General features: G+C 46.2%; 1 protein-coding gene across 1 annotated transcript in view; it reads left to right on the forward strand.

Annotated features, from left to right (window-relative positions):
- The first annotated feature begins 1,110 nt into the window (after positions 1-1,110).
- Positions 1,111-12,500, forward strand: part of NCALD (neurocalcin delta) — a 58,370-nt gene continuing 46,980 nt past the window's right edge. The window contains exon 1 of the mRNA XM_027692547.1: positions 1,111-1,261. The gene's annotated coding sequence lies outside the window, so the exon portion shown is untranslated. The remainder of the gene's footprint in view (positions 1,262-12,500) is intronic.

Raw genomic sequence — 12,500 nt, forward strand, 5'->3', positions numbered from 1 at the left:
TTTGGCTGAGGATGCCCCAGTTGTTGGCATTTGCAGATCCCATGCAGCTTTACATCTGCTTCCACCTTCACAAGAGACATCTATTGAGGTTGGTTCCTGGTATTTCATATCCTGGGAACTAGACAGTAACCATCACTGACTCAGATGAGCACAGGAATATTTTCTTGTTGCTGACAATTTGTCTTTCCTCCCTGCTTCTTGCAGATTAAAGTCTCTCCTTTCTCCAGCAGATTCCGTGTCCTGCCCCTGGTGCATGCACGTGTTGTGGGGCTCTGGTAAGGTGAAGTGCAGAGAGAAAAAAAGGGAAATTTTGAGGAAGGAGTGGATTTTAGCTAGAGTTACAAGGAAATCAGAGACACTGGCGTGATGTCTCTTCCTGTAGGATAAAGCTTCAGAGGTTAGTCAGAACTAGGTGAAAACAGACAGTGCTTTGTCCCCCTTACTGGAATGTTTTACTGGGAACAGCTGGAGAGGCATCATGGGCAGGCTAGCAGAGGGACCAGATGCTGAGGCTCAGGGATATGAGGCCAAGCTAGCCAGGCAGCTCTGGGGGCTGGCCCACAGCCCTGCATGGCTCCTGCCCCACATCACTTCAGCAAGGACCACTGCTGCCTCGCCCCAAATCTGGGCAGAGATGTTGGTGACCAAGAATGTGTCCCTGTGGCTATGAATAAAACTTCAGCTGTGTGTCATTTAGAAAGACCCTAATTTTAGCTAGCCAAGCACAGCATTGAGCTGCATGTCACTGAGGTGCCCCAGCACACTTGAAGGGCAGCGCTTGTGCCCCTTTGCTTGGGCAAACCAGGTGTATAATGTTTTGTTTTCTGCTGGAGGTTCGAGATGCAGGAGGAAGAGGAAGAGAGAAGCGTTTTCTTACAGGGACAGGGTTAAGAGAGCGTCTGGGATGGGACCAGCCCCCGGCGCAGCCAGCTCCAGCAAGCCTGTGGTGTTTGGGTTGTCCGGGCGCCCGTGATGGCTCCAGTGTGCGCGCAGTATGACAGATGACCTATTGAAATAATTTCGGAGCAATGCTGAGGTTGCCAGGACAACCAGTGCTCCCTGGGCCTGCGCCTGGCCATGTGACGGCCGCCTTGACGTCAGCTGGAGGCTGAGCCTGTGGTCCCGGCCGCGCAGTCAAAGCCTTGTGAGAACCCGGTGGATGCTGGATTCATCCCCACCGCCGCCACCGCTGCCGCCGCTGCTGATTCTCAGGGGCTGCCAGAGCATGGACTATTAAAAACTTGCATTTCTGCAGTGTGAGGTAACCATTTGCTTTACGTTCTCATCAGGTTTGGATTTTTTTTCCTTTAAAAAAAAAAAAAAGAATAGAAAGCTTATCGTGACTGATATTTTTTTCCCTTGTTTGTTTTGGCTGGAAGTTTGCCTTGATGAACAAGCCCAGCACTCAGATAAATGCAAAGCAGCTTCCAGTTACTAATTTTGTGTGCAGACTACAAAACGGAGTTAAATTTAGATTAATGATCCATGAAAGGAGAATAAAATTATATTGTTCTCATTTGACACTTTAAGAATATAAATGAACACGAGTAATCCTAGGCTAATGCATTCGGGAGTTAAAAGAAATGATATCTAGGTGTTATGTTGATTTGGGCATCCTTACAGCTTTTTTATGCCTCTGTTGGAACTTGTAGTTTTTTAATGCTGCCCATTTCAGGCTGGTTTGTACCCAGTGTATTCGGTGAGGGGAAAGCCAGCAGTCAGTGCAGCGTAAAATCCAAGTCTCAAAGTTCCAGCATTTAAATCATCTTTGTTCACACGGAGTCCCTGCTCCCCGCGCGCTCCCTGGGCTTTCTGCCCCTCTCCTGGGGCACGCGGCACTCTTGACTGTATAGTGTTTACAGAGGAAAGGATCAGGAGCTTCCTGAAAAATTATCTGAAATATGCCAAGAGAGCAGCATTGCTGCTACACAGGCTACACAGGCTTTTGTCCTTTTTCTCACGCATACACACAAGGCTTGTTTTTTCCCTTTTTTTTTTCTGTTGTGCATTGAGACCAGTTAGAATAGCTAAAAAAAAGAACCGCAGCATGAGCAGCATGATTTTTCAATCACCACAGTGACTGAAAAATGAAATGCTATTTGTGTCTTTTTGTAAAAACAAGAGGGAGTTCAGGTCTGTTTCTGTACTGCACTTACTTCGAGGTGGCTTGTTGTGGGGAAGGAGATCCCAGAGCTCCTGAAGTTTAGTGCCACGGGCTGAGTTTGTGTGGGAATATATAGATTCATTTTAAGAACAGATTACAGCTGAAGCATCGTATGCATTGTTTCCTGGAAAAGTATGTTAGATCGTTCTTATCTTCTCTAATTATATACTCTTGTTCCCTTCCTCCCAAAGTTCAAAGGGTTTATTGATAATGGTAATGATTCTCCAAAGCAGCTGCCTGTCTGAAACAATCGTGGAACTACAAAACAATTTACAACACAGAGCAGTAAAAGATAAAAAAATTCCATTAAATTATACTAATGTTATCAAATGAAGCATAAATAATTTTTTCAGAAAGGCAGCCAAGACAGACATTAAACCTGAAGGCACTTTCTAAGGAAAGTTATGGCTTAATGCTCTGGATTTCACTGCATTTGACATTCTTAGCAGAGCAATGAGGATAAATGCATCTGAAACCTTTAAATCATTTCACTTGGTGTTATCAGTTCTTTCCAGTTCAACTCTTGTGCCTAAAACATCACTGTTTTGGGGGGCTGAGATATTAAACATTTTCTTTATTAAATTATTCACCTGATGCCGCTGCACTGACTCCTTATGGGTGACTTTAACCAAGGTTTACAGGAGCCTCGCAGCTTTGGTGCGGAGGTGCTATAGCACCCCAAGTACAGCCTTCTCTTGGGGAGTGGGGCTCTCGGTGTCCTTGCCCAGGTGACCCACCTGGGCTGAGCTGGGCATGGCTTCTCCTCAGCTGGCACAGGGAGCTATGTTTCAGCTGACAGCAGTCCGACCCTTTCACCTGCATGTGAGTTCCTCCAGATTCTGGGTGGCAGGGTGGATGGGGAGGGCAGGGAGAAGCAGTCAATGCGACCCACCACCCTCTGAGATCTGCTTGTTCACCGCCTTATACTGGCAGGACAAGTCCAGTGAGGGACTGGGGCATGGAGTATGGGGACAGATTTGAGCTGAGCAGCTCCTGCCATTCAAGAGAAGTCATTCATTCTCATGTCTGAAGGATTTGCCTCCATGTATAGCTGCAGTCTTCTGCCAGGCTTGACTTGAGTCACCAGTGTGGCAATGATGCTGGGGGTGTGCTGGGGCTTATCCTCATTCATTTAGGCTTGAATACAGTGTCCTCTAGCATTTGATGTTTTGAAAACACCTGCAAGGGGAAAAATAATTGATGCAACTTTTGCTCAAGAGCTATTAATTAGAAATATTTTTAAAATAGGTTCCTCATCTCCAGATGGAATGGACATATCTTGCTTTAGTGATACTGAGCAAGTCTTCAAAAGATTCTAACTTGACCTGACAGATGAGGATGATAAACTGCTTCACGTTGTAGCAGAAGCGTCCCAGACATGTTGTGGCAGAGGTCTGAGAGACAATGTTACAAGGGAAGCTGGTGAGTGCCACTGAGGTTGCACAGGGATGCATCCTGCTGTGCACATGGAGTCCTTGCTCCCGACATACTCCCCGGGCTTTCTGCCCCTCTCCTGGGGCATGCGGCACTCTTGACTATATGGTGTTTACAGACAAAAGGATCAGGAGCTTCCTGAAAAATTATCTGAAATATGCCAAGAGAGCACCATTGCTGTAACACAGGCTTTTACCCTTTTATTCACGCACACACAGAGTGACAGCTCTGTCCCCTCTTGACAAATCTTCGGGGCCTTTGGCATCCCGTCAGTCCAGGAGATGGGGATGGATGAGCTGCAGGCAGGCAGGCAGCTCACAGACGGCACCAGAGTCTGCAACTGGAGAAGGCACAGGTCCCTGCTCAGGAGAAGGGCAGGGAAGGGTCTATGAGAGTCATTCTGGAGCTGCATGCCTCTGCTCGATGATTTCATGCTCTTGTTTCTGCTGGTCAGTGAAAACTTTTGTACCAAACCCTTTTCACAAGCACTTGGATTTTGCCTTGGCAGTGTGTAGAGTTGCCAGGCAATGTAACACTAAGCATCCTACCGTCTGTGCCTTGCCATGGTTTCACTCACCATGAGAAAAGAACAAACAGCCTGTAGGTTCCTTGCAACCACCGAGAGAGGGGAAGGTGGCTGCAGCCCATCCGTTACCTTCTGCCCAACACCACAACCGTGCCACTGCCAGATTGCTCGGACTTCAAATTCTCTGACGTAAAGAGAAAAAACATGAGATGCACATGGGCTTGTCGACACTCCACCTTCTTCCAGGGAGGCTAGACTGACCCTCATACTTCCCATCATCCTTTATGTCATTTGCAAATGTCACCCTGTTTGCACACACACGAGAAGGGGATGATCTCTTCTGACAATCTCCTTGTCCATGGCGAAGGGCGAGCAGACCAGCAATTCCTGAGGAATTTGAGCACTTCACCTTAGGAGATACCATGGCAAAAACAGCAGGACTGAGATCTCCTCATGTCTTCTTTCACACAACTGGATACAGCAGGGAAATTAAAAACAAATGGAAGCTGTTCATGCCTCTCACCTCATAATAATAACACATAATAATAACCTCATAATAATAAGTGTGCTCTACCTTCATCTGGTTGATGGGCAACGACAATCTAAATTTAGGCTAGAATCATAGTAAAACCTAAAAAACCTTGCAATGCAGAACACTTCTCCTTGAATTTTTTCAAACAGAATGTGATTTCTGCTGTCTTTTTAAAGGTTCTAGCCTCTCTCTAGGCAATATTCATCGGGGGAATAAAATCCTCGGGATGGGGGGAATTGTCAGACAGTGGGAATTCATGTTTCAGTATGGAATTTTAGGATCTTAAATTACCTGTTGGTTGGTTACAATTGCTTAAGTTGGTTTCCACTCTGCTACAAATCATTACATTGTGATAATTTAATGCATCAACATTAGCAACAACTAGTTTAAATGACAGCTGAGCAGCAGTAGAGATTTGGCATTTTAACCAACAGTTGCTTTTCCAATTAAACACAGATGCCATGTGTAGGGTAATCTGAATGCAAAATAAAAGTTGACCTGGCTGTTGGTTCCAAGCTAAAGCAACAAAAACCCTAACTCTGGAATGTTTTTGGTAGTCATATTTTAGAAATAATCTTCCATGGTGAGCCAAAATCTAAGCAGACAGTTATAGTCAGATAACAGTTTAAAAAATAGACTATGTTTTGGCTGTACTTTTGCTGCTGTTAAATTTATCTTCTTAAATAGCAGGGAGTATGAGTTGAGGTTTGAGAAACAGTAATTTTGTAATTATTTTATATGGATCGAATTATTCTGTCATCAAATTTGCATTTCAGACAGCATTACAGTATGAAAATATAATTAGAAACTGTAATTCAGGAATTGCTGAATGTGATATTTCCCAGAGGGAGCACTGTCAAGAAGCTGCCCTCACTACAACTTTAGCAAATATTGAAATCCTATAGCTGGAAAATGTGAAGGCTGAGTTGTAAAGTTCCTGTCCCTTCTGTGGTCTCCACACACTTTCAACTTTCTGCCGAACTTCATTTTTTCATAAGATTCATTTCCACAGAAATATCTAATCATTAAGAGCTGAAGGGCTCAGATCCTGTTCTGCTGAATTTCAGTCTGACTGTGCTGATAGCTGCTGAATTGCTTTCAGCCACAAAATGACACTGAGATAATGTAAGGATCTGATTTACATGCAGAAAAGCCAAGAAGCTTGTCGTTTGGTCTGAAATGCTGGTTTTAATTTGCCCAGCACCCAGAATTCCCAAGCAATGCCTCCTTTCACAGAAGAGAGCTGAGGATGGGTCTCAGTTTAGGTCTGTTTCTCTCCTTTTGTAATTCAAGGTTTTTCAATATACATGTTCACAGTGTTGTGCAAAGTTTTGTCTGTATAAATCTCACTCGTGTCAATCTTTACAGTTTTTACTATTCTTGTTGCAGTCTTTGGCTTACCATAGACATACTAGCTGGAGACAAACATATCATGTCTTTTTCAGTTGGGCCTGTGTTGATAAATCCCGTCCACTTTTGTCTGAGACAAACACTTGGGAGGGCATCATCTGTCGCCAATTTTTCCCACCACCTTGTTCAGGCATTGGGCAGGTCCCTATGTGGAACTAAGCCTGTGATGCCCAAAGCAAAGCCGACATTGTGAGGAAGCAGAAGCTGAGTGTGGGGCATACTTGATGCTTTGATGCCCCCATACATCTGTCACAGTCCTGCCGAGAAACAGTCGCAGTGCTACACCAGAGGAAATGTCAGGACAGGAAAAGGAGAAGTGTGGACCTGTGAACCGAGGACTGCATGGATAAATGGGCTGGCTGGTGACATGGTTCCTAGTGACTCAGGGACACTGTCACCCACAGTGTGCTCTGAGGATCAAGACCATCTTCTGTGCCTGCCCAGAACCATCTTCCTACACCCACCTGCACTCAGCCCTGTCATTTTTCCAGGGTGCTGGAGAGGATGTCTGTCCCATCACTCACATTTTGCATGATGCACATCCTGCAAGCTATGTCTGGTATTTGCCATGTGAACAGAGGGCAGGAGCTTCAGGGCATCACTGGAGATGACCATTTCTGTTAGGGAGGGTGCAGTAAGCTAGGTTGGCTCTTTAGGGACAAGTAGCCCCTGGGGTGCAAGTGCTGGTTTGCAGGTGAGGCATGAGCAGTTCCTGAGCATCACATCCAAATTTTTGCACATTTACTTAGAAACTGCAGAGGAGCAGGAGGAAATATTTCAACTGGCTTTGTCTGCACATGGGAGCTGAAAGGCTTTGAGACAGGTTTATGCCTGCCACATTTGTCACAAAGCCTCTTAGCTGTGTGCTGAATTTCATTGTCAAGAGAATGTGGCTTAAGGAGTGGGCCAGAGCCAGGCTGTCCAGCCACAGGGGAATAGTGGACCAGGAGGGATGGGACATAGTGGGAAGAAGAGCCCTTGGCAGGACTAACTGACTGGCTGCTGGCAGGATGCAGCCAGGGCAGGCTACTGTCGTTTCTACACTGCTGTGTCTGCCCATGCAGGGAGCTCTGGCAGCACTGCCCCATGTCCCTGGGCATCTGCAGAACAGGCCAGACAAGACTTGTGTGAAACAGAGCTGCCTGAAGGAGTTGGGAGAGTGAAATATGCTTCCTGCGTTAGCAGTGGTGCCCTGTTGTTTAGCTGCTGTGTCATGTAACAGGGGCTTACAGGGCTGCTCTTTCTGCTAAGCGCTGGTTCAAAGTAGAACTGGAGGAATGCTGTACAATCAACTCTTGTGCAGTAGCTGCTATTGGACAGAGGCTTTGTCTTTAATAGTTTTGTGCTTGTTCTTGTATTATAGAAGAGATCAGGTTTTGGAGACACCCAAGAATACACGTACAAAGGTTTTATTAGACAAACAGACCAGGTGGTTTATAGGCTATCACTTGAGAGAAGACAACTTACAGCTGAAGAAGATCAAAGCTGGTTTCTTTCCTTACCAAATTCCCTTGCTCCTAGAGCAGGCAGATTATGCTTCACATGACCTTTCTGTGTCTCCTCCAGGACTGCAAACACACAATGGATCCAGCTCATTTGAAGTGTCTAACTTTAGCTGAATAACACTCAAAGAGACTTCATCAAGCAATTCAGCCTCAAGAACCTTTAACTCTAAAAAAAATATTCTGCTCATGTTGTGTGCGTGTTCCTAATTGCAAATCCAAGATACCAGGGTGAAGCGAGCACAAAGCCGTTGATTATTTCCATAACTGCTGTGTGCTTCCTATCACAACAGTATTCTTTTGTGCAGAATGGCAGCATGATTGCAGACTCCTCTTTAGCCTTACCATCTTAGTGAGCCCAGGTCCAATTAGAGCAATTATATCTCAGCAGAAGCACTATCTGTTGTCCTCTGGACCTGTCTGTCAAGTGTCCTATTCATTGCTGTTTATGTTGTGTGAGGCTTTTCACATAAAGTCGTTGTGACCTGGCTGAAACCGTCCCATCAGAAGGGTAGCCTGCATTTTTGAAGACTTATTTCACAGGCTGATGTGAGCAAGAAGAGTACAAAATTACAGCTGGCCAAGGATAAATCTTCAAGTCTAGCCACGTTTTCCTCTTGCTTGAGCATTATTGCTGATTTGACACAGCACACAGCTTTCACTTTCAATTATTTCACTTCACCCTTCATTTTCAATTACTTTACTGCTAAAAATTGAGAACATTATCAGAATTCACAGCTCCTCCTTGCTATGTTGGAGGATTTCCTTAATCAAAATCCCCAATGTGAGTTGCAAGACATGTACTGTTTGATGGCATATGCTATTAAACCACTTACAGCTCTGAGGTCTGTGTGGAACTCTGTGGTCTTTGAGTTATTGAAGAGCTACTGGGTAGTGGAAACTTCTGTTTTGCTTTACTTCTGCTATCAGAGTCTGATGAAGGAGCTGAGTGATTCCTGCTAAGGAAGTCCCCCTTGTCACCGCTAAGGTAAAAGCTGAGAAGCAGAGCTTGGTGAAAGGCAGAAGTGCTGGGACTTGGGAAGGTCGGGGCAATGCAAAGAGGAACTCTTCTCTTTCTGAACAAAAAACAGATTTTTGCTTTCTCATGCTTCTCTTGGAAAGGAAAATCCACGGAGCAGTGTTTAGAGTCTTCTTTCTGAAACAAAATGAACTCTTTTCTGACAATTAAGAAATGAGATTACCTGTGAAAGAGCAGCCCCTGTCCCTGCTGCTGACTCCGTGGCATCCCTGGGAATTCTGGTCAACATGCACAGCAGTGCTCAAGCAGAAAAGGATCACTTTAAGAACTGAAAACATGAGCTCGGACCTCGGTCGTTCTTCCTCCAGCCTCATCGGGGCAGTGGCTCCACCACATTTGTTTCCCATTTTACCTCTCTTCTGCTAGGTTTTAGCCCACAAGGGAAAGTGTCTGGTTGGTTTTGTCAGGAGGAACTGCAGAACCACCTGCAGTGGTGGTCCAGATGTCACCTGTGCCTCCCCTTGGCACAGAATGCTGCAGGCAGGAGAGTCATGCCAGCTCTGACCAGGGCTGCAAAGAGACCTTACAGATCTGGTCACACTGGTGGCAAGAATAAATGAGAGCTGATGAAACAGCAATATAACATGCTCCACACCAGCTCCGTGGGAATCTTGGTGAATTTATTAAAGATAAGTTTATACCATTTACCTGGATCTGCAGCCTTGACAGATTCAGTTTCTTTTCTTGCAATGATGGCCTTTTCTCTGAGAACCAGGGGCAGCAAGAGCTACAGTGCTCACCATGGACACATAATGCATGTGATGGTTCAGTTGGAAAAATACAATTCTTTCAGAGGTGACAAAAGGTGACAGAAACAGGATGACTGCTTACCTCACTTTTTCTCTTTTTCTTAGACACTGGGACCCTTGCAGAAACCCCCACCTCTATTCAAAGTGTCTGATTAGAAATTGGAATGTATTTCACTATTAGTTCACCATGTGCCAGTTATTAGCAGGGTGTGGTGTTGTTCCTGTACTGACAGCCTGTAGTAGAACAGACCTTTCCTGCGTGCTGCTCCCCCCATGCTTGCGGATGGCACTCCAAGCAGGGTGGTGGAGAGACAGCTGGGAGATAAGGGGTTAAAATAAGCCACGGTTCCAATTTGAGACATTTTCAAAAATAGCAGCTTTTCTTTTGTTTGCTGAATTCCCCATGCTTTTACAGTGCTGTTCCCATTATTCATCTCTTTCCCAAAATAACATTTTTAAGCAGAGGAATGGCTTGAGTGGGGAGAGGAGGAGATCTGCAGCCTGAGTGAGACAGCTGTGTGCTCCTGTGTCTGCAATGAGGGATATTTCAGTCTTTCAGTCAATTTTGCTTCCTCAGTGGCAAGCCCAGTAATTCCTTCCTGACAGGTCTCAGTGGTGGTTCTTGGGGGCAAGCTTCAGGCTCGCACAGCTTGAAGCTGCCCTTGCAGAGAAACATTTATTATTTTCTTTCAAACGGGAAGCCTGAACACATCCGAGTGGATTCAAGCTACAGGGAGATATGCTCATGGCCAGCAAGGTGGGAAGGTGTCTTTCAGGAAGCATGCTCATGCTGTCCAGCATTTTTGTAGCTCAACTTGACCAGAAGCACTTCTTCCTGGTGGATGCTCCTTTGAAGAAGAAGGAAGGGGTGCTTTTGGGAAAATAAGCCCAAGGCAGCCTGGCCCCAGGACCTATGATGCAGGCAGATCCCACTGAGCCAAGATGCAGCTCCAGCCCTTTAAGCACCTTGTGTGTCCCATTCTTGAATGCTGGCCTGGGGAAGCAGCTGCTCTGGAGGGGCTCCCTGACAGCACGCACCAGGGCTGGCCAATGACACCCCTCACTCATCCCTCACAGTCAGGCATGCAGCCAAACACAAACACCATGAGCTCCAGAAATGTGTGCCAGCAACCTTCCCCTGGGGTTATAGGGAGGGATGGTAGAAAAGAAGCCCTGAGAGGAATTAAAAATTAAATGCTCATGGCAGCAGCTTGCTGTCACCACATCCCAGCAGTTCATCTTCACCGTGGCTGGCCAGACGCCCAAGTGATGAGCAGGAGCAGAGGAATGTCCCATTCTCACTGCCTTCACTGGAGATCGTCCAGCTTTCCTGAGGCCTTTGTGGGTGGATGAGGATGAGCTGCCCCTGGCACTGGCTGCATGTACACAGGACCCACCAGATCCAGCAGCACGTGCCTCTTTGTGGAAATCCCCAGAGCCATAGTGAAAGGCCAGCAGGAGGTGGCCAGACCCAGATGAGTCACATGCCTATTGGAGAGATGCTGCTGTCCAAGTATGGGGTGGTGGAGAGCTGAACCACAGCCCCTTCTCTGGTCTAAGATCAGGAATAACCCCAGCAACAGGTTTGCTTAGTGCAGGTGGAAGCTGAGCCAATAGGAGCTCGGATTTGGGGTGCAAGGGTCAAGCCTACCAAGGTTGGTATTTGGGTGTACAAGGACTGAGCCCCATGGGGGCATTTGGCCCTCCTTGGCATTCAGTCCAGCTCCTTGGTATGCAAATGCCCTGAAACCACTTCAGAGCCACAGCAAGCCCATAACCGAGCCCAAGACCACTTGCTGACCATGTCCCGAATGATCGAGCCTTGGGTCTAGTTCATAATCCCCTCTCAATATCCCCCACTAGGTAAGAGTTTGCTTCCCCCAAGCCTTGGTATTTCTTGATTTGGCATTAACATTCAAGTAGGTGACAAACTATCCAGTTTCCTGAGATAATGGCTGTGTCTGTACTATGGCTGCTGGCTGTGTTCATACTGCATGACAAAGGGAGCAACTCCAGCACCAAAAGCAACGTACTTGAAACTGTTCTCTGTCTGGAGTGGTCTCTATCCGTTTAGCTCTCAGCCAGTTCATATCCTCCCACCCTGCAGCACTGGGCCTCTTCCATGGGGCAAATGGCACATGGTCACTCTTGAGGAGGGTGCAGAGTTCAATAGCATGGGTGAGGGAACTTCTGTTTCAGTTGGTCCTCCATGCTGAGAAAGGCACCCAAATGCATTTACTTTGTAGTCACAAATGTTGTAGCAAATGTCATCATGCATAACTGGGTGGGAATCCTGTGAGGAAAAAAAAGAGGATCCTGGGAGAAAAAAAAGAGCCTTAAGAATAGAAAAGTGTTTTTTCTGAAGCCCAGGTCTAGGTAGAGCCCATGAGCTTCAAGCTCTCACCACAGCCACCAGCAGGAAATCAGCCCACTGGAGCATGACAAAAAGACTGGCAGTTCTAGTCTGTCAAACAAAGCAGTGGGGCTCTAATAGGAACAAAGTGGAAGAAGCGAGGAATCTGGCTGGAAGGAAGGATAAAGAAAAACCTTTGATCTACAGAGAAACAGGCTCTTTACTCATCTGTCTGTACAGAGGGACATTATCATGTAGACAGCTGACCTGACTCTTTAAAGAGTGTGGGTTTGATGCTGATTTCGTGTTGTATCTCGGTACACACACTTCCCCCCGTATGGTTCAGTTTTAATCCTTTTCTAGTTTACAATCCATTTGATTTTAAGATGTGAAAATTGCAGAGGTCAGTATCCAGTACTACACCTCTTCTGCTCTGCAGTTTCTCTAGAATGAGTAAATAATTATCATCTGTATTAACCTTCTCAATGAGAGACCAACATGATCCACTTTTCTAATGCTGTGTCACGCCTAGTATCTGTTTTCCAAACCCACCATTGCCTGAAGTGAGCATTGTGCACTGCACGACACCCCTCCCAGCTCCCCAGGGGCCTGCCCAGTCCCCCAGCCCCATGCACAGCACTGTCTCTGCCACACAGCACTGCCAGGTATTTCATGTTTCCCTCTGCAAAGAGGGAAGTGGTGTCCAGATGCTCTCTTCATAAAACTTCAGGGTTGAAAGAGGTCAAAAGCAAAGGAGATTTCTGACTGCAGTTTTCTTCCAGTACTTCTGG

The sequence above is a fragment of the Neopelma chrysocephalum genome, unplaced genomic scaffold, assembly GCF_003984885.1.
Source record: "Neopelma chrysocephalum unplaced genomic scaffold, ASM398488v2 Primary Assembly neopelma1_86, whole genome shotgun sequence".
Taxonomy (NCBI): domain Eukaryota; kingdom Metazoa; phylum Chordata; class Aves; order Passeriformes; family Pipridae; genus Neopelma; species Neopelma chrysocephalum.